The sequence below is a fragment of the Cygnus atratus genome, chromosome 2 (assembly GCF_013377495.2).
Source record: "Cygnus atratus isolate AKBS03 ecotype Queensland, Australia chromosome 2, CAtr_DNAZoo_HiC_assembly, whole genome shotgun sequence".
In the NCBI taxonomy this organism is placed as follows: Eukaryota; Metazoa; Chordata; class Aves; order Anseriformes; family Anatidae; genus Cygnus; species Cygnus atratus.
The window spans coordinates 54,648,513-54,669,228 of record NC_066363.1 but is presented as its reverse complement, the minus strand read 5'-3'; the positions used below and the strand labels follow the sequence as shown (position 1 = coordinate 54,669,228).

Genomic DNA, 20,716 nt, shown 5'->3' with positions numbered 1-20,716 from the left:
ATAGTGAGGAAAAAAGGTCACAATTTGCATTCACATGGAAGTGATAGGACTAGCTCTTTATATAGAATAAATTACATATATTGATATAATGCGGTTATGTGTGAAAATTTAAGGGCTAGACAAATTCAAGAAAAGCTGTTTTTTTTTTCTTCTTTATACCTAGAGTCCAAATTTGGAAAGGCTCATAGTAAAGCAATTTTCATACTCTCTGTTGAGGAGACTTAGCAATTGTTTTTGCTCTTACTTGCCCAAATTTTCAAAGAGCAAGTCTTGGAAAAAGAAAATCATGGAGAATACATGAACTTCTTCCAATATTTTATGATGTGATTCAAATACATACATATATATCTCCCTGAAGCATTCAAACATATAGAATTGGAAGTGAACCAAAATATTACTTTGAATAGGGTGACCGGCTGAAGTGATCAGTCAGAGCCTTCTTACTGCTTGTAAAAGCTACATAAGGAAATAAAATTCATGCCCATCTTTCAGTCTGTCTTCTATGGAGTAGCGTGGACAGTCACACAAAGGCAAAGGAAATCACTCTCACTAGGTTAAGTAACACAAGGTGGAAGAGCAAGGACAAGAAGGCTGCAGGTAGGAGGCCTGTGCTCCCTAGAGCCTCACTAGACACTATATAATTGCAACTAATTCCTATGTTTTTCTCATCACAATGCCAGTTCCAGAGTAAGAACTGCCTTTCCTTGCTACAATGTTTTCCATTGTTTTTTGTTCAGAGTGAACTAGCACTAATGGCATCTGCTTCTTTTGAAGTTTCTTTAATTTCTCATTTCACTAATATATGATTTAATAATTTGTACATTCTCTTACATAAGGGAATAGACCTGACAGGAGAGGCAATTGTTTCAGAAGGGTTTGTAGTCACTTACTTGAGATTTGGCACTGGAAAAACCATATAAGATTCGCTATGAATGGGTGACACCTACTGGAAAAAAATAGGTTTTTAAAATATATATATCCCTTGGAATTCCACAATGTTACTACTCAAGAAAACTTAATTAAGAAAAAAAAAAAAAAGAAAGAGGAAAAGGAGGGAAGAGAGAAACAAGAGAAAAGGGAGTAATGAAGGGAGGAGGGGAGCAGAAGAGAGAGGAAGAGAGAGGAAGAGAGAAAGAGAGAGGAAGAGAGCTGAGAGAAAGAGAGAGGGGATGGGGGAGAGGGAAAGAAAGAAAGTGGGAAAATGAAAGAAAGAAAGAAAGCAGAAAAAAAGAAAGAATGAATGAAAGGGAGAAGAAAAGGGGGGAAGGGGATGGAAGAAGAGGGGAAAGGAGAAAGAGGGGAAAGGCAGGTGTAAGGAGGAAAGGGGATGGGAAGGGGGGGGGGGAGAAGGAAAGGGAAAGTGAGAAAGCAAAAGCAAAAAGCAACGGAAACTGTGAGAGTGCAAAAGCAGGCAAGAGCACAAGAGCAAGGGGGAGAGAATACCAAAGCAAGAAAAGAAGAGGAAGACAAGGAGAAGAAGGGGGGACGAGGGAAGAGAGAGAGAAAGAGACAGAGGGAGGGAAAGAGAGAACAAAGAATGAAAGAAAGAACGAAAAAGAAAGAACAAATGCTGTGTCTTTCTTCAAATTCCTCACTCAAATCAAATGAAGTTTGTACTGAAAACAGTTGAGCTGTCACTACACTAATCTCCCAGTTTTTCTGTCTTGTAAGAGTATTCTACAGAGAAGTAAGCAGAGACAGGAGTTATGTTTCATGAAGGAGTTTAAACTTTTCAAATATAGATTAATTTCATTTTAAAATTGATTTTGAATTTCTCTTGGAAAGAGAAAGTTTCTTCATTTCCAGAGTAGATTGCCTTGTGAGGTGCTATGGAAGAAAGGAACATAAACATCTCTGTAGTCTTCACTAAAGGCTTTTACCCTGAGTCTGCACATTTAAATCTGCTTTAAATCTACATATCCAACTAGAAAATATATATATTACTATTCCACAAAGCAAAAAGAGGAAGAAAGAAGAATGTAGCAGTCCAGTTCTGCAAAGAAACTGCCAGACAGGTATGGCACCTAAGTGCCAGAGGTGGTGTGAAATCAGGAAGGTCTTCCCAAACTCCCATACTCTGCCAGGTTCCATTGGAACCCCCCCCTCAAATCAGTCTAAACAGAGCTCTGGATGTAGCTTACAGAATTAAGGTGTTCCCATGGCTGTAAAACACTCAAAAGCACTACTCAAAGCAGTAAATGTGCCCTTTTCACAGCTCACATTAGTAGGCACTAGTAGTGACACCACAACTGGTAATTAACAAAGTTGTTCTCCAAAAAAATCTTAGGCAAAGTCTTAAAAAAAAAAAAAAAAAAAAAACACTATTTCCCCTTAGTTGCCAAAATAACTCAGAAGAAACAGTTGGCCTCAGATGGCTAATGCCAAGAATTACGACCATAATGTTGAACCATCCACAAGGAGCAGCTAGATTGCCAGCTATATAAAGGTGAAGTCTTTAGCTGGTATAGATTGATTAGAACACTCTGAAGAGTGCTGTGATAAAATGCAGTCTCCCAGAAAGACATGTAGCATACTGATACCATGCCTAAGGATAATTCATGGAAATGCAAATGACCTTACCTAGGATCTACCTGCTCAATATTTTTTTAGGCAAGGAATACATATACTTAAATCTTTCACTGTATGAGTCCTCCAAGAGCTCCAATGGGAATAAGCCAAAAGACTAATGGCTATTTTATACACAGACTTATACACAGACTCTTAATGTTCCTTTGAGTGCATCATGACTTTGTACCGCTTACCGCTTATACAGTTCTTCCTAAGAAAGTCACAAGTAAATCATAGGTTTCAAGTATTTTATTCCCAGAAAGACATGAAAATCTTAGTAAGCAAACTGTATTGGACTAGGAATAACAATAATAAAACAAGTTAGCCCAATCATTAAGCGTATAGAGTTGATTTTATTTTGTCTAAAGCTCTTTGAATGAAGCTCAGAAAATTCATGTATATCATATAGTTTATGATTACTGTTCATTAGGCACTGTAAAAACAAGTGCTCTTGTGTAACAAAGCAAATCTAACAATCTATTATGATGCTACTATGTGCATTCTGTTATACACATTAGATGTTATTTTATCAGCATTGTTTTTTATTAGTATAAAAATCCATTGTTTTAACCAAAACACTGCAAGAGCTAAAGTTCATTTTCCTGAATCTTTACCATACATGTAAAGCCCAGAACATTATGGGCTTTTAAAGGGAAATCAATAGTTTGTGGTAATATCAGTTCTAAAGAGATGATCTCATGACTTGAATATTGCAAGTACAAAAATGAAAGAAAGAAAGCCATCTATTAAAATAGTGCCTTGTTAACAATAATTAAGTATTTAATAAAACTTCAGTTCCAAAAAAGGAGGATCCAGGGAACTACAGACCAGTCAATCTCACCTTTTTGCCTGGCAAGATCAGGTAACAGAACCTCCTGGACACTATGCTAAGGCACATGGAAAATAAGGAGGTGATTGGTGACAGCCAACATGGCTTCACTAAGGGAAGATTGTGTGCCTGACAAATTTGGTGGCCTTCTGCAGCAGGGTTACAACATTGGTGTGTAGGGGAAATGCAACTGATGTCATCTACCTGGACTTATGCAAAGCATTTGACACTGTCCCCCATGATGTCCTTGTCTCTAGACTGGAGAGACATAGATTTGATGGATGGACCACTCAGCGGGTAAGGAAATGGCTGGATGTTCCCACTCAAAGAGTTGTGGTCAACAGCTCAATGTCCAGGTGGAGATCAGTGATGAGTAGTGTTTCTTGGCGATCAGTATTGGGACCACAAAACATCTTTGTGGTGACATGAACAGTGAAATTGAGTGCGCCCTCAGCAAGTTTGCCAAGGACACCAAGCTGTGTGTTACGGGCAACATGCTGGAGGGAAGGGATGCCATCCAGAGGGACCTTGACAGGTTTGAGAGGTGGACCTGTGTGAAACTCATGAAGTTAAACAAGGCCAAGTGCAAGGTCCTGCATGTGGGCTGGGGCAATCCCATTCAGAAATACAGGCTAGCTGGAGAATGGATTGAGAGCAGCCTTGAGGAGAAGGACCTGGGGCTGTTGGTTGACAAGACACTTGACATGAACCAGCAATGTGTGCTTGCAGCCCAGAAAGCCAACAGTATCCTGGGCTGCATCAAAAGAAGTGTGGCCAGAAGGTCAAAGGAGGTGATTTTTCCCCTCTATTCTGCTCTGAGACCTCACCTAGAGGACTGGGTTCAGCTCTGGGGCCCCTAGTCAAGAAGGACATGGGAGTATTAGAACTAGTCAAGAGGAGGGCCACAGAAATTATCAAGGGGCTGGAACACCTATCCTAGGAAGACAGACTGAGGGAGTTGGGGTTGTTCAGCCTGGAGAAGAGAAGTCTCCAGTGAGACCTTATAGAGACTTTCCAATACCTAAAGGGGGCCTACAGGAAAGCTGGGGAGGGACTCATTGTCAGACAGTGTAGTGACAGGAAAGGGACTGATGATTTTAAACTAAAAGAGGGACTATTTAGATGAGATATTAGGGAGAAATTCTTCATAATAAGGGTTGTGAAGCGCTGGAATAGGTTGCTGAGAGAAGCTGTGGATGCCCCGTTCCTGGAAGTGTTCAAGGCCAGGCTGGATGGGGCTTTGAGCAACCTGATTTAGTGGGAGGTGTCCCTGACCACGGCATGGGGGTTGGAAGAGCCTAGATGATCTGTAAGGTCCCTTCCAACTCAAACCATTCTGTGATTCTAAGAAGGATATTGAGTTGCTCAAGTGTGTGCTGAGAAGAGCAACAAAGTTGGTGAAGGGTCTCATTTAGATACAGGTAGAGCATCTGAGGGAACTGGGCTTGCTTAGTCTGGAGAAAGAGAGGCTGAGGGCAGACATCATTACTCTCCATAACAACCTGAAAGAAGGTTGCAATGAGGAGGGTGTTGTTCTGTTTTCTCATGTGACAAATGATAGGACAGGAGTAAATTGTCTCAAATTGCACCACAGGAGGATTAGACTGGATATAAGGAAGGAGTTTATTCTAGGAAGAAGTGGTTAGGCATTGGAATAGGCTGCCCAGGTAAGTTCTGAGACAAAAAAAAAGTCAAGACTAAATTACCCCAGGAGTGTCCATGGCAAAATTTAGAGCCATACAAAACAGTTGTAAATAAATAAATTAATTAATTAATTAAATAAAAATTAAAAAAAAAATCCTCACAAATTTAAAAAACAAAAAAAAAAATCTGTCTTTTTCAAGACACTGTTCTTTGCATGCTTTTATGGCAAGGATTCTTACATTTTCTTTTCTCCTATTGTTTCAGAAGCAACAGGCATAGTATTATAAGCACCATGCATTACAGTTCATACCTGCCTAGGCCTCCACTGTGCTTTACTGACCAACCATGACCTCTCAGCCACTGTTTCACAAATGAACAGCAGTACTCTGCAACGCACAATGAGAACATCTGCTCTGCTGTTGATAATTTCACAAATAGTACTAGGGAGAAAATAGTTATTGCACACCACAAGGCAGGGAAGGAGAACTGTTTGTTTGTTCTTCTAAGCAGTTCACTTTCAACATAGTAACAGTGAGATTCCTCTAGCCACTAAGGCTTACTTGTCCACCTGCAGGTTGTGTTGAATGACTGAGATTTTACCTCCAGATCAAGGAACTCAAGTTTAAAACATAACGTCCAAGAAAATATCTTCACCAACGTCTATTAAAAAAAATATATATATATATATATATATATATATATATATGAAATGGTGTTGTAGGGAGGAGGATAAAAAAAAAGAGAGGGGAAGGAGGGAAGGAATCCACAAACACTATTTTTCAGGTTTGAAACTAGAATGGTTTAACTAGGTCTCAATAGAAATTTTCCCTAGGTGATAGCTCTTATATCTCAATTTCTATAAATAAAATAAATGGCTCTACTCTTAGATTAAATACATATTTGTAGTATCATCATTGAAAAATGTTTTGGAATAACAGCTACTCACATTTGATTTTTGGTTTTGTTTTTCCTCCGTTTGTTTTTAATGTTGTTGTTTAAGAAGTAAAGCCACATCTTGTCTTAATCTTAGATAGTAACATCATGCCCAGCTCTTGGTAGCAGATATTTTATTCATATTGAATTAGTTCTTACTGGAAAAGAGAGGAAAAGGCCATATTCTTAGATAATAACTATGATGAACTCTATACAGGCACACCCAAAAAGCAAACACTGCTTTTGGGAGAGAACAGGCTGGCGAGGGTTCTATCAAATACAGCAAGGGACATGTATCTCTGCTAGTAGAGATTAGTGGAGGCAGAAGAATACACCTAACCTCCTTCTAGAGACTAAGTACATGCAAGGGTAGTAAGTAACCAGGTTTTCAGAGCGGCTGGGGAGTATGGGCTTGTTTCCTTTTCAAGCCAGGCTTGTGTCACCAGAAGTGCCAGGGAGTAGCAAGAGGGGCTGGGCACTGAGGTGGCTACCCATGCCAACAGGGGACCACCCTGCAGGCATGAGCTGGGCAAATGAAGCTACAGGCAGGTAACAGGCTCTGTCAACAGCCCCAGCATGGCAGAGGTTGACCCAGGTCCAGGCTCCTGCCAGGAGAGGCAGAAGACAGGGCCATCTGTAGGGCCAGGCAAAGCTCACATACAGCACAGCTAAGGGCACCCAGGCTTGAGCCAAAATGGGGACCCCATGCAGGCAATACACAGGGGCCCTAGACCAGGCTGGTCAGGGCCATGGAGGCTTCTTAGTACTCTCAGAGCCCTAATGTGAAGCAACTAATAATACTTCAATAATCATTCCTCCAACAGCCCAGGATAAATATATATATATATTTGAAAAAAGTTTCCAAATCACACTGTATGTGCTACAATGTCTGGACATATGTAGTCAGGTATTTTATCACTCAGAATCTAATCTTGACAGGATTACCCTCTCCCAGAATGTCCAAAGAAAAGAGATTGAGCTTGTGTGGCACACTACCCTGATATTTTGTGACTGCATTTTTATTCTTACCTGGGCACATACTGTCAGCAAACTGGGGCATAAAGGTCTGAAGAAAAAACATTTAATTATCTGCCTGTGATTACTCAACATTTTTCTGTTAAAATCCATTAAACACTTACATGTAAATAAGATAATTATATTTTTTTACTGTCTGATCTGATATATATGTCCAGTCATTTTGGCTCATGCAGTGTGATTTGAAAACTAGAATGATATCAGACATTATACAATACAGTATACAATTTGGTCAGTTTGGGTCAGCTGTGCCAGCTATGTCCCCTCCCAAACGCTTGCCCACCTTACCACCCCAGCTTACTTGTCTTTGGGGGTGGGTGTTTGGAGAGACAGCCTTGATGCCAGGCAAGCACTGCACAGCAACAGTCAAAACATTTGTGTGTTATCAACACCACTGTAGCCTCAAGTGCTAAGAATGGTACTTACATGGGTTGTTGTGAGAAAAGTTAACTCCATTCCTGCTAGACCCAGTACAATGGAACAAGCTGAAATCTGCTGTTCTGAAGTCCAGCACTGGAACTCCACTATTTGTCTTGCTCACTTCTCCCAGGATTAAGCTCCACATTCTTATAGTCATAGAATCATAGAATCGTTAAGATTGGAATAGATCTCCAAGATAATCTGGTCCAACTGTCCCTGTACCACCAATATTACCCACTAAACCATGTCCCAAAGTATCACATCCAACCTTTTCTTAAGCACCCCCAAGGACGGTGTCTTGGTTTAAGCTAGGATAGAGTTAGTTTTCCTCCTAGTAGCTGGTGTGGTGTTGTGTTTTGGATTTAAGATGAGAATAATGTTGATAACACACTGATGTTTTAACTGTTGCAGAGCAGTGTTTACATTAAGCCAAGGACTTTTCAGCTTCCCACACTGTCCTGCCAGTGAGCAGGCTGCAGGTGCACAAGGAGCTTGGAGGGGACAGAACCAGGACAGCTGACTCGAACAGGCCAAAGTAATATTCTATACCATATGGCATCATGCTGAAAAATTAATATTGGGTGGCTAGCTGTGTTGGGGTACTGCTGCTCTGGGATAGGCTGGTCATCGGTCCGTGAGTGGTGAGCAATTGCATTGTGCATCTCTTGTATTGTACACATTGTTATTAGTAGTACTATTATCATTATTATTATTATTTTCCTCTCTCTTTTTTTCCTAATAAAGTCTCTTTATCTCAACCCACAAGTTTCACTTTTTTTTTTTCTGATTCTCTCCCCCATCGCACTGAGTAGAGGGGGTGGGGAGAATGCAAGCGAATGGCTGTGTGGTGCTTAGCTGCTGGCCAGGTTAAACCACAACAGATGGTGGCTCCACCACCTCCCTGGGCAACCAGTTTCAATGCCTAAGTACTCTTTCTGAGAAGAAATTTCTCCTAATTTCCAACATGAATGCGACTGACACAACTTGACACCATTCCCTCTTGCTTGTCCTATTGCTAGCTAACTCAGATCTCTGGGATCTTCACACTGTCAGCCAGTTCTTTGTGAGAAATAAACCCAACAGATCATCTCCTCTAGTTGGTTTGTTCACCTGAATTAAGAAATTATCTGCAGCACACTCCAGAGATTTATTGGAATGTCCAATTCTATTGCTCTGCCAGCAGATGCCAGTATGGTTGAAGTCCCCTGGGGTCTGTTGTCCTGACTTTCTTCACTGAATTCTTCTCCCTGATCAAGCAGTATGTAGCAGATACTTGTGCTTTGTCCTCTGACTCATTGCCTGATCCAAGGCAAAGCTCTGAGCATTCAAGCCTTTCCTTTGCGTAACATGCAACAACTTTTCCTCCCCTTATCATCCTGGCTTTTCCAAAGGGTGGTTATCTATCCTCTACGTCAGGCCAATTGAGTAAGCTATCTCACCACTCCTCCAAAATCTCAAATAGGCCATTAATCTGCAACTGGGCCTAGTAATCTAAATCTTTCTGTTTTGTTTTTTTGTTGTTGTTGTTGTTTTGTTTGTTTTTCCATACCGCAGACTTTTTTGCACAGGCATTTGAGATGGGTCGCTTGTCATTCTAATATCAGAGAGGGAGTGCAAAAGCCTCCCCCAGTTTGCTGGCCTGAGACACTTCCTCACTTGCCCCATGCACTCACTTCTCTTTAGGTCAGGACAACCCTTTCGCAACATACCTAATTTAAGGCCTTGTTCACAAAGTTAACAAGTGCGTTTGCAGAGGCATTCTTGCCCCATATTATTATGGAAATCCTGTCCCTGTTCAGCAGTCCTCATTCCTAAAGGAAAATCCTTTAGTCCTAGATGCTACAGCTAGGCCTACAACACCAGCCAACAGTTAACCCATTTGATGCATGCATCCACACTGAGCTTTCATCCATTACCAGCAGGACTCAGAAGAACACCACCTGGGCCCCTTTGCTCCCACCCGCAGAGCCCTGTATTCACTCTTAATACACATAGGATTTTCCTCCTTGGCGCTCACATGACAACAACAAAAACAACCAACCAACCAAAAAAAAAAAAAAAAAAAGAAGAATTAGAGTGTGTGGGCTGGGCAAGTCTCAGTGGTAACTTTACGTTGTCCCAAATCTGGGCCCCAAGTAAGCGAAAATCCTCCAAAAACTTCCAATCAGGTCAGCAGATTGTTGCCTCCAATGTTTGCAGGATGGAGTCACTAATATCACCTGACCCTTTCTCTTTGTTTGCACACTTGGTTCAGTTTCATCTGGCTCTGAATCTTCCCTGATGGGCCTTGTTTCTTCTCACTTATTCCCAGGACAACATGCCTATCCATTTTGAAGATGTAGATCTAAAGCCAAGGAAGGACCCATCTTCTTGTTAACAAAGCTCACAAGCTTCAAGCCAGTCAAGTGAGTCTTCATCCACCACTCCTTTGAGCATGATCTCAAACTATCCTTCCTTCCTTGCAGTTTTGCTCCACAGGGTGTCGGCAAAGACCCTATTAGTCTTCTTTTCAACCTCTCTCTGTGCAACCTGGACACCCCTTTTCACAGCTCCTTCACCTAGCCTCTCAGCACCACCACCAGAGCCCACACCCAGAGGTGAGGCCATCACCAGCCCCAGAAAGAAGGACCAGGTATTTCCCATGATCCCAGACCCAGCTACTGCCTCCTCCCTCTGGAGCCATGGCTGCATTGAAGCCTCTGATGTGCCAGGGACAGTTGCTTTAGTTGGCTTCCAGAGACCATGGCACATCACTGTTATAGCTGCACAGTGTCAAGCAGTCCCATGCAGTCTTGGTCAGCATTTCCTGGCCCCAGCCCCTGTTCCAGGATAACTGCTGAAACAATTGTTCCATTTCTGTTAGCTGTGTGTTTGCTGCACAGAGCAGGTAATAACCCCAGTTCATTCTGCATCTCCATAGTAAAAAAAATAACTGTTCCTATAAATCCTGCTTTGCTATCCAAAGTTCTTTAATGAACATTGGGGTGGGAATTTTAATGAAAAGAAAAACACTTGTATATTCCCTCTTCAGGAAGAGCCTTTAATATTTGGTCATATGGAATGGTAATAGACATGAATAGATAGGAGAGGCCACTTTTTTTTTTTTCTATTATATCATGTCAATATTACAGCTAAAAACCATAAGCCCAGCCATAGAACTGTTGCTTATATAAGGAGACAGCAACCCCTTTCCTAGGTTCACTGGTCTACAACCCTAAGATTTTACTACTGAGTATTAGTTGCCAAAAAACTAGAGTTGAACCTCCACACCTATGGTTTAAAACAAAACAGGGAAAAAAAAAAAAAGAAAAAAAAAAAGGGAGACACACACACCACACACACAAGAACAAGAGAAACACGCAGCAATAACGACACTGCACAACTAACGTGTATACCATGTAGAAGGCAAGAGCTTGTCAGGTATAAACCAAACTGACCTCTCGAGACAAGTTCCACTTTGAGAACCTATTTGCCATACAGTGCAGAGAGAGAAAGAAAAAAAAATTCCAGTACTTTTCATCCCCCTCTAAACTAAATATGCAAGATCCAAAAGAGGAACATCTGGAAAAATAAAACCTCTAACATGTGTTATGTATTTTGCTTAATCTATCTCCCATATGTGATGCAGTCAAGAAGTCAGCTAGAACACAGTATGGAACCTGGCAGTAATCTAACTACTAGCTTTAACTCTGGTGCTGGGAATACATCTACCAAAGTATTAAACAGGACTATTAAGTGGCAAACTGGAATTTATTTTGAAGGTTGTAATTTGTATTGATTGTAACAATACTGTAAAAATTCTTGAATTAATTGGAAATAAGCCTTTAAAGAGCCTTCTCACTTCACTTTTCATTACCCTGTAGAAAGACATGCTGGAACTAAATCAGTTGCAGTCATTGAACAACTGTTCACAAGAACAAGCCACAAAAAATATTGTCTTTTTCAGAAAACATCCTTCGTGTATGAGCCAGTACACTTTTCATCTCCTCCCTTCTCTCTCCCCCACCACACATACAAAAGTCAGGCTGATATCAGCATTTTGGTGCTTCATTTTCTGGCCATCCACAATGGCATTTCCTATCCCTTCCCCATATCACGTAATGCCAGTGAAGAAACCAAAAGTCTCTTAAAAATCTAAGTCTGACATAATCTACCAGTAGCTGCCCCAAATATAAAGGTATAATAGTCAAAAACTTATTTAGAACATTTCCTTTTACACAGGATCCATTCAGTCTTACTCCCACATTGAGTCAACTGAAAAAAAACATTAGGAAATGCTGTCATGTTATAATGTTTACTGCTTCTTATTGTTGTGGAAAATAGTGGTTTAGAGTTTTAAATGATGATAACAATGCTGTAGCAAGTAAAAGGATAGTTACTAAATAACAGTTAAATCCAAACCTCAATCAAGACATAAATAAATAAATAAAAGCATTTTTCTAGTCTTTCCAAGTATACTAAAAGAAGTATTCACAGCAGGACATTGAGTTACCATGATCTCACATATCTTACATAAGCTGCTTTTTTTTTTTTTCCAAAAACAGAACAAAAACAAAAAATGGCCTGTCTACTGACCATAAAAATCAGATGATATCCCAGGTTTTAACATCTCACCAAACATTCAAACTGCTTAAATCACAGTCCAATGCTTCAAAATCTACCCCAGCTTTGCCTTTAAAACCACAAGGACACAGAACCTCTAATAATAGCCAGGTCACCTCTGTTAAGTACTGCAAGCAGAATGAAAGTTAGTCATAGTTCTGTGTTCAGGTTTCAGGAACCAGAAAAGATGAAAGGCAGAACTACTCCCACCCAGTTTAGGCTGTTCTTAGGCTTCACCAGCTGAACAGCATACCAGCTAAGAAAGTTTCCCTCCTTTGTCTTCCCAATATCAGAGCTTAGAAGAGCGGGGGAGGAAAAAAATTACACAGAAAGGTTGCTCTTTTGGCTCAACAAACAAAGACTGTGGGGTGGAAGCTCAGGTAGCACTCAGACAGCAGCTGGGTGCCCAGCATCTCCAAACTATCATTTATTGACAGGACAGGTTCTAGGGATCTGTAGGATGAATGAGTAGCCAAAAGCAGTAATTAGACACTGCAAAAGCAAGAGAGCAGTAGAAGAGAAGGAGGAAAAATAATAATAATAAAGAATAAAAATTAAATTAAACTAAATTAAGAGAGCCTATGTTTTCCTTACTGCTATAACCAATGAAATGCAAAGGCATCTCTTATCTTTTAGCCTTTGCTTTCCATGAACCATTTCAAGTAAAAACACATATAGATGAAGAAAAGGAGAACGATTCTTCACCACAAATCTGGATCAAGCTTTTTGGGCTCAAATATTCTTCTATTCTAAACAATGCCATTATAACGGATCCATCCTTTTAAATACTCATTTTTCCTGTCTATGTACTTATTAACTCCAGCTGGAATTAAAGCAAGAGTATAGTACTGGATCTTTCAAGAAAAATGCTGTTTTCATAAGATTTCCAGTATCTATATTCACTTGCAAAGTAGAAATCATATAAGAGCTATTTGAAGATTCACACAAAGCATGTCAGATCTTGCAGAGGGACCAAGGATATACAATCCCTGATCAGACATTAACAAATCAGGTATTAAAAATAAGGATTTTCTTAAATTTGCTCTCTATAAATTACAAGTAAGGTCTTCTGAATCATATGACTTAAGATACCTATTTTTAAGACTAAGTACTATTTGTTTCTCCGGTGTTTAAAGTTGGATGCCTTTTATCAGTCTTGCTAAATCCGTGCTTATTTATTTGGCTTTCAGATATTTATAAAAAGTAAACTATGCATTTCGTTGAAACAAAGCCCTTCAAAAATCAGTTCTAAGTGAAATAAACAAAATCTTTCTCTGGTGGAATGCTAAGGAAAAATATTGAATTTCTAAAGTCTACATTTATGCATACAGCTGTTTCAGAGGGAATTACCACAGAAGTTATTTCCTCTGTGCACAGGTTATTGAAGATATTGTTAATGCATGAGCTACGATATTGGGTTTATGTGGCAAGGTTTTGGTAGCGGTGGGCTGCAGGGAGGGAGCCTCTGTGAGAAGAATCCAGAACATGCCCCATGTAAAATATATATATAATATATATATATATATATATATATAATGATAATAAAATAATTTTTTAAAAGTCACATTTCATTAGAATATCAAAATATTATTTTGGCTTAAATGAAGAAGAAGAAGAAAAACTCAGCAGTTAGAATAAAAGATATACAAAAGTCTTAAACATAGTTCTCTTTCTATAGTTGCAGCAAATAAAGCACTGTACTCTCTGGCCCCCAGAGTATATTTCTCCTACCTACAAGGTCTTTACTGTTCATTCTGTTCTCTTTATATCAGACTGTCATTTTTTTCCACAGAACTAGAAAGAGGTCCCTCCTGTAAAGCCTCCTATATCCTGCAGGCTTTCCCCCAGCAGAGCTTCCCATGCCAGAAGAACAAGCTCTCTTTCCCGTAGAAACATCTGCCCAACTTCCTTCTTCTGTGCCCAAAGAGAACCAAGCAAACCAAGAGCACAGTCTACTGCAATATAAATTACTGCTCTTGGTAGTTCAAGTGACTACACAATCAAAGGGTCAGAATGTCATCATAGGTCTTCTGGGCCTTATTCCATATGAGAGAACATTTTATAATCATTTTAACAAAGAGAATACAGGTTTTCAGACTCCATGCAGTTTCTGTGTAAAATCCACATCAGAGATCCCAAACCATGTTTGTTTCACAGTCAAATGATTAATTGTGGGATCCACCTTTCTCTCAGACCACTTCTGCTGCAACGAGTTGTATGCAACAGTATTCTTATACTCAAGATAACCACTGTAATGAAATGCTGTTCTTCACACCAGTGTAACCTTTCTGATCTTAATATCAGTCACATTTACTCAGACTCATAGACAACTTGAATTTTGCTCTATTTGTCAAATTTTAACAACTATACTTGAATGGAAAAGAAACAAATTCATGGTGTACAAATATTCATACAAAAAATTGTATTTTAAGGAAGACACCCATTTAGAAACTAAACAAAAAGAAAAGGTCTTTTCATCTGTCTTGACATTTTCTGTGATGCATAGACAGTCTTACAGTCAATAAAAAAAGACAGAAAAATATAGAAATACCCTACCTGTACTGAGGAAAATGAAAAGAAGTCCAAGAAAAGATACAGAGGAAAAAAAACTGCAACTATATACACAGTATAGACAAGTAAACGTGCATCAATAGGACTATGGTTGACAATACTGCTCTATATGCAAAGGACTTTTCAACTAGATGGAAAAAAGCACAACAAAGTCAGTCAGCTGATGGCAACTGAAGTGTTAGGAGGCCAGCTGAATGCTATTTACAAAATAAAAATATTTACTTTGAAAGTCGGTATATATTACTTGTTGCTGGGAAAAAAATTGGTAGAAGTTTTAAATGTGGTAGTTGCTTAACTCCATCTCTGGCTAAGTCACTTAAAAAATCTCCCTGGGAATGAATATTAATCAATTAAGACAAAGATTGTAAGAATTTGGGGCCTGATTCTGAAGAGTGGAAACTCACCTGGATCACTGATTTTATTATTATAAAGGTTCAGTAGGATTTGATTATTCTTCAGAATGTTTGTTCACCATTTACAAGCATTTATGTAAGCTGTGCTGTGGTGTTTATTGCACAGAAAACTTGTGTGAGGTACAATTGATATAATATACATCATATACATCACATAAATATATGTTATATGTATGTGATGTATATGATCATATAAATACAACATATTCATCACATATGTGATATATATGATATATATAAATATATCAGATATATTTATGTATTTAGCAACGCTTTTTCCGTACAAAATCCTTGTTGCAGTTTAGCAGAACAGTTATGTCAAAACATAGTTTTCAAAAAGCACGAGCCCTACTTAAAATAGAATGATATGACTTGTTATTAATAAAATGAAGGTAAAGTAACTAGGTCTTCTCTCTAGTATATCCAAACAACCTGAAAAAAAGATAGCGAAAAAAAATAGTCTGTAGTATGCGAATAGATCTCTTCTCAATCATATTTATCATTTCCTGACAGAAGCATTGTGACTGTATTTTTATAGTGATATGTCACTGCTATTGTGTAGTTTTGCAGTTAGTAGCAATGTTTACTACTCTCTGTAATATGTTTGCAGTTCAATGTTCTCACATTTCAATAAGACGGTGATTTTACAATTACATGTGAAATCATTTAGCTGTGGACATGGTCATAGATGTGGACAATCCCATCCTATGTCCCTGGATTCGACCCAAACATTAGGACCTGTATGTGTCACAACAATTTGATTCTGAGACTTCTGAAACTACTTCCATTAACTAATCAGTGAGCCAGAGCAGATTTGGGGAAAACATGTTTCAATCCTGCATTCAACTGGTGTTTATTCTGTTTTGCAGATAGTAAATCTTGGAGATACGTTGCCCCTTTTGCTATAAAATAGCAAAAATATATTGTTTGAGGTATCACAAATTCTCAGCCACTTTTTCCTCTAAAAAAAAGGCCTTAATTTAACACTCTTAAATATGGTTCCACTCAATGAGATTGCTCCATCACATATGGAGACAAAGTAATGTCTTTATAATAAAAGATGATCTGCCAAATAATACCAGTTATGAGAAAGTATTTTTAAGTGAAGCAAAATATTCCAATCGCTGCTGTAGTAGCTGCAAAAAAAAATGCCTCAGATCAAAAGATATATCTGTATCACAGAATATGACACCATGCTGAGATGTCCAAGTTAATGCCAGTTAAGCCAGCCACCAAAAACAGAGCTGATGAGGCCAAAAGTAGTACCATGCTGACATATATATTTAGCTATAGACATTCAAGCAGGTATCGCTGCTTTGTACAGCACTGTGCCTTACAGACATACCAGGTTTTTCTGGCACCTTCTCTAACATCTCTATCACAGTACTGTAGATGAGGGTAAAGATGAGGATAAAGGTGATACAGGACAAAACATATAGAACAGCATATAGAGTAGTTCAGCTGGAAGGGATCTACAAAGATCATCAAGTCCTAGTGCCTGACCACTTCAGGGTTGATCAATTATCTAAATGCCTCTTGAACACTGACAGGTATCAACTGCCTCATTAGGAAGCCTGTACCAGAGTTTAAGATGGAAAAGATTTCCAGAGGCAGTGGAAGGAAAGATAAAACTACAACTGCCATGGACACAGGCAGAGCAAGGTCTTGTGAAGATATAATAAATGTCTTTATTTCATCTGTTCCCAAACCTAGGCAGCTGCTAGTGCACATATCTAAGCTAAAGTCCATAGATTTGCTCTGCCTTTAGACCTGGGATCAGGTTACTCTTGCCAGATGGCAGAAGAAGCACACGTACTGTAGAAGACAAGGCTAGAGGGAATTTGGTGAAGAGGAAAAGAGGTGTAATTCTTTTGTGTCTGGAGAAAGAGAAATGATACAGGTGTCTGGAGCTGGGCAGAGTAAAGATTCAGGAAAAAAATGCTACTTGTTTAATGGCTGACAAAAAGTTAAAGGGACTGAATAGGCAGCACTTGCAAGGGAAAATTCACTAAAGCAATAACATGCGTATTTAATTCCTAGATCTGGAATACTGTAATTCTAGCTACTCTAGTGTTTGAAAATTATGTATTTGTAGGGGGATTTGATTTGACTGCATGTCAGAAATTATTTTCATGAGTTTATGAGCATTCCCACAGCAGAACAGATGTAGCATAGAGGAAAGCAGAGATGTCTTCATTTGGAGGCACTTTTTCTTTGATTTCTTGGGAATGAAATAGAAAACTAAAAATAGAAAGGAATCCAGAGGACAGAGAAAAATAACTAACAACTGCACCTTAGTAGCAGTGGAAAGGCATATATTAAAAATAATTTTAGAACCTAAAATTCCCACATATTTTGAGAAAAGCACTGTGGAATTTTATGTCAGATTATAAACTCCTCAGTCCAGTCTACTGCTTTACTGTCATTCCCATTTGAAACTTTTCCCAAACACCTGACATTAATCCTTCCTGCTGCAGTTTAATTCTGCTAGACTTAATCCAATTTGCCATGATCTTGGATTTCCTTTTATTTTACACAAGGTCTTTGCATATGTTAAGACTATTTTTCACTCCTGTGAAGGCTTTGATAAATCTCTGGTCATCCCTGTTGCTCTTCTCAGAGCTGTTGCCAGCAGAGCTGCATCCTTCTTGAAGAATGGGAGATAAAAAACAAAAACTAAGATATAGGAAAGATGGGGGAGGGCAGGACAGAATTAATTTGTAGTAGTCCTGAGTGTTAGGGTTTGGGTTTTTTTGCAGGATTTTATCTCCAAACTTAACCAGATTGGTCTTTATTCCACCACAGTAAAATCATGGAGACTTTCATAATTTTAGCACTATAATCAGAAAAAAAGATGTGTGTTTACTGAGAGGAAAAAGCACTTTCCTGTTTTACTTTTTTGATGGTTCTGTACAAGTCCGTTACATCTAAGCATTGTTTGCTAATCCAGTGCCATCTTCAGCAATTTATAGAGCACAACTTTCCAGCTCTAGACTTCAAATCGTAACATGCAGAAAGGTAACGATCATAAATCAGCTGGTCTAGTATTAAAAATTTGTTCAAATTCTTTCAGTACAGCCTGCAAAGACAGATATATATATATATATATATATAAACACAGATTACAGGGAGGTTGGAAACTTATAAATCAATTAGTTAATGATCATGAGAAAATTGTTCCCAACACGCAGTGAATTTTGAGCTGCTTCATCTTAATTCTCAAGTTGCCAAGTAGAGATGCCAAAACAAGGGCTTTGGCACAGCTTTCTCACAGTTGTTGTTCCTAGTTTTGGCCTTACAGCCAGTAAGGATCATTTAAAGTCTCTTTTTTCAACCCTTTTTTCACTACCCCCACTCAGGAAACTTATCATATTTCCTAGAATTACTGTGCTGGAAATGAGAATTAGTAGTTCTCGTTTCTTACTAAATACTTCTTTTTATGTCTGTTCCTTACGAATTATACAAAGTATGAAATATCTTCTCATATCTGTTAAGTGTTTGTAATAATTATCAAATAAAAAAATGTAGCTCTTCATTTCTCCAACACATTTCAATTGCTCAATCATGTTGAAATTTACCTAATGTCAGAGTCTAACTGTGTATGTATTATAAACTGGCAGCTGGGAAGCATTTATCTAGCCCTGTCTTTATCCCAACTTTATCCCAGCATCATCAATGCCTCCATTCCTCTCTTTTCCTAAACAGGCTCACAGAACGTAGAACTGCAGAACCAGTTAAAATAGAAGACTTGTGAAATACTAGTTCTGAATGTTCTTATAGGACTACAAGGCCTCCAGCCAATTATGGAGATGCTTTTAGGATAGGCACTGTAGAAAATCACAGAAGATTTGGTGAGTTTATTATTCAAACAGACAAGGTCAGCAAAGATTGAGAAGACAAATGACCAACGTTATAAAAAAGATCTGCAGTTTTACCAGAAATAAAAATCACACTCAAGTCCACACTGTAACCTACACGGAGTCCTTTAAAAAACATGTGAATTGCAAAAGATTAGTCTAGTATCTCATCAGTGAAAAAAAAGTTCATATCACATTTCAAAAGGAAGGTTTGTTAAAAGGCTTTAAATAATTTTGCTAATGAAGCAATTCACACCCAAGTAACATCATCATTGGTATCATTACAATCATGACAATCAATAGGGAACACATAATATTGAACATATGTGACTAAATTGGAATTTTCACATAAGGCAGTACTGTACTTATTCAGACCAAAAATGTGTTCTCCTCAGGGGCAATATGAAGTACCAAAGTAGAATTTTTTCTTAAGACTTTTCCTGTCTTCATCTATTTTAAAAGCATCTGTTTCCTGAAGCTTACCAACTGTTATCACAAGGTAGTGCTTGAATTACATTTTCTCTTAGTAGAAATAACAAATAAATAAAAACAGCTATTTCTCCATTTTCCTATATATATATATAGGTTTATCTTTTAAAGGAATAGCAAGTCCTCTATTTCATAGCATTCTACCACCATTCTACCATCTGTCAGTAAAGGCCCATTTCTCCAAGGTCAATTGGCCCCAGAATTTATCTGTGATAAAACTCTATTCGCTAAAAAAAAATCCTCTGAAAATTTAACTGAAATTAGGTATAACCTTTTGGCAATGGTTTTAGATATTATACTCCTGAAAAACAGAGTTGTGTATAAAATCAGCAGAGTACTCTTAACAACCAGTATACTTTGGATAGAGAAGAAAATAAGATCTTATGAGGATACCCAGGATATCTTCCTGGAACATACCTTTTAAAATAAATATATTTTTTAAATGCTTGCTAGTTTGTCCAAGGTCATTCCAAAGGGAACCAGAAGAAATATTCCTAAGTATTTTATGAACCCCTAGGAATCAACTGTATCTGGCAAAGGGAGTTTAGCTCTATCCAGAGAGGAGAACTCCAGAAGACAGGGCAATCATTTTTAATCTCTCTCCTCAATTAGATAAAAGAATTTTAATGAGAGAGCTCAATAACTGTGTCCAGTTCATCTCCTCACTCTATCTTGCAGGAGAATGCTACGATCAACTGCAAGAGCAATATACACTCTTCTTTCTCAAACAACTTGCTGAAACAAGAATAAAAAGTCTCCTTTCATTCAAAAAGTTTCTGCCAAAAATATGAGACAGTCAAGAGTCCAATTGCAGAGTCCCTATACCAGTGCATGCTCCATGGGTAACAAACAGGAGAAGCTGGTAGCCACTGTCCATCTGGAAAGCTGTGATTTGTTTGCTGCCACTGACACTTGGTGGGATGAATCACATGACTGGAGCACAGCAATTGATGGCTGGAAGCTGTTCAGAAGGGACAAGAAAGGAAAGGTCAGGGATTACTCTTCATGTGTTTAAAAAAAAAAAAAAAAAAGGAAGAAAAAAAGAGATTGATTGCACAGAGCTTTCATTGAAAACAGCAATAAACAGCTCAAGATATTGTAGAAGAAAGTGAGAGAACAAGTCAAAAAAGGAAACCATGGTTGATGTTTACTACAGGCCAGATGAAGAAACCTAGAAGGGGAGGTGACAAAAAAAAAAAAAAAAAAAAAAAAAGATCAGAAGAACATGGAGCTGAATTATGTTAATAGAATTTCCTAAGTGTCTAGTCAAAGATGACTGTAAGTGAATTGGGAGAGCAAGATAAGATTGAAACAAGAGCTCAGCATAAAAGCATCTATGTATGTACTAGATATCT

General features: G+C 38.5%; 1 long non-coding RNA gene across 1 annotated transcript in view; it reads left to right on the top strand.

Moving 5' to 3' along the window:
* Window positions 1-20,397, top strand: part of LOC126913191 (uncharacterized) — a 36,735-nt gene extending 16,338 nt beyond the window's left edge. Inside the window, exon 3 of the long non-coding RNA XR_007707858.1 lies at window positions 20,040-20,397. This is a non-coding gene — a long non-coding RNA (uncharacterized LOC126913191). The remainder of the gene's footprint in view (window positions 1-20,039) is intronic.
* The last annotated feature ends 319 nt before the right edge of the window (window positions 20,398-20,716 follow it).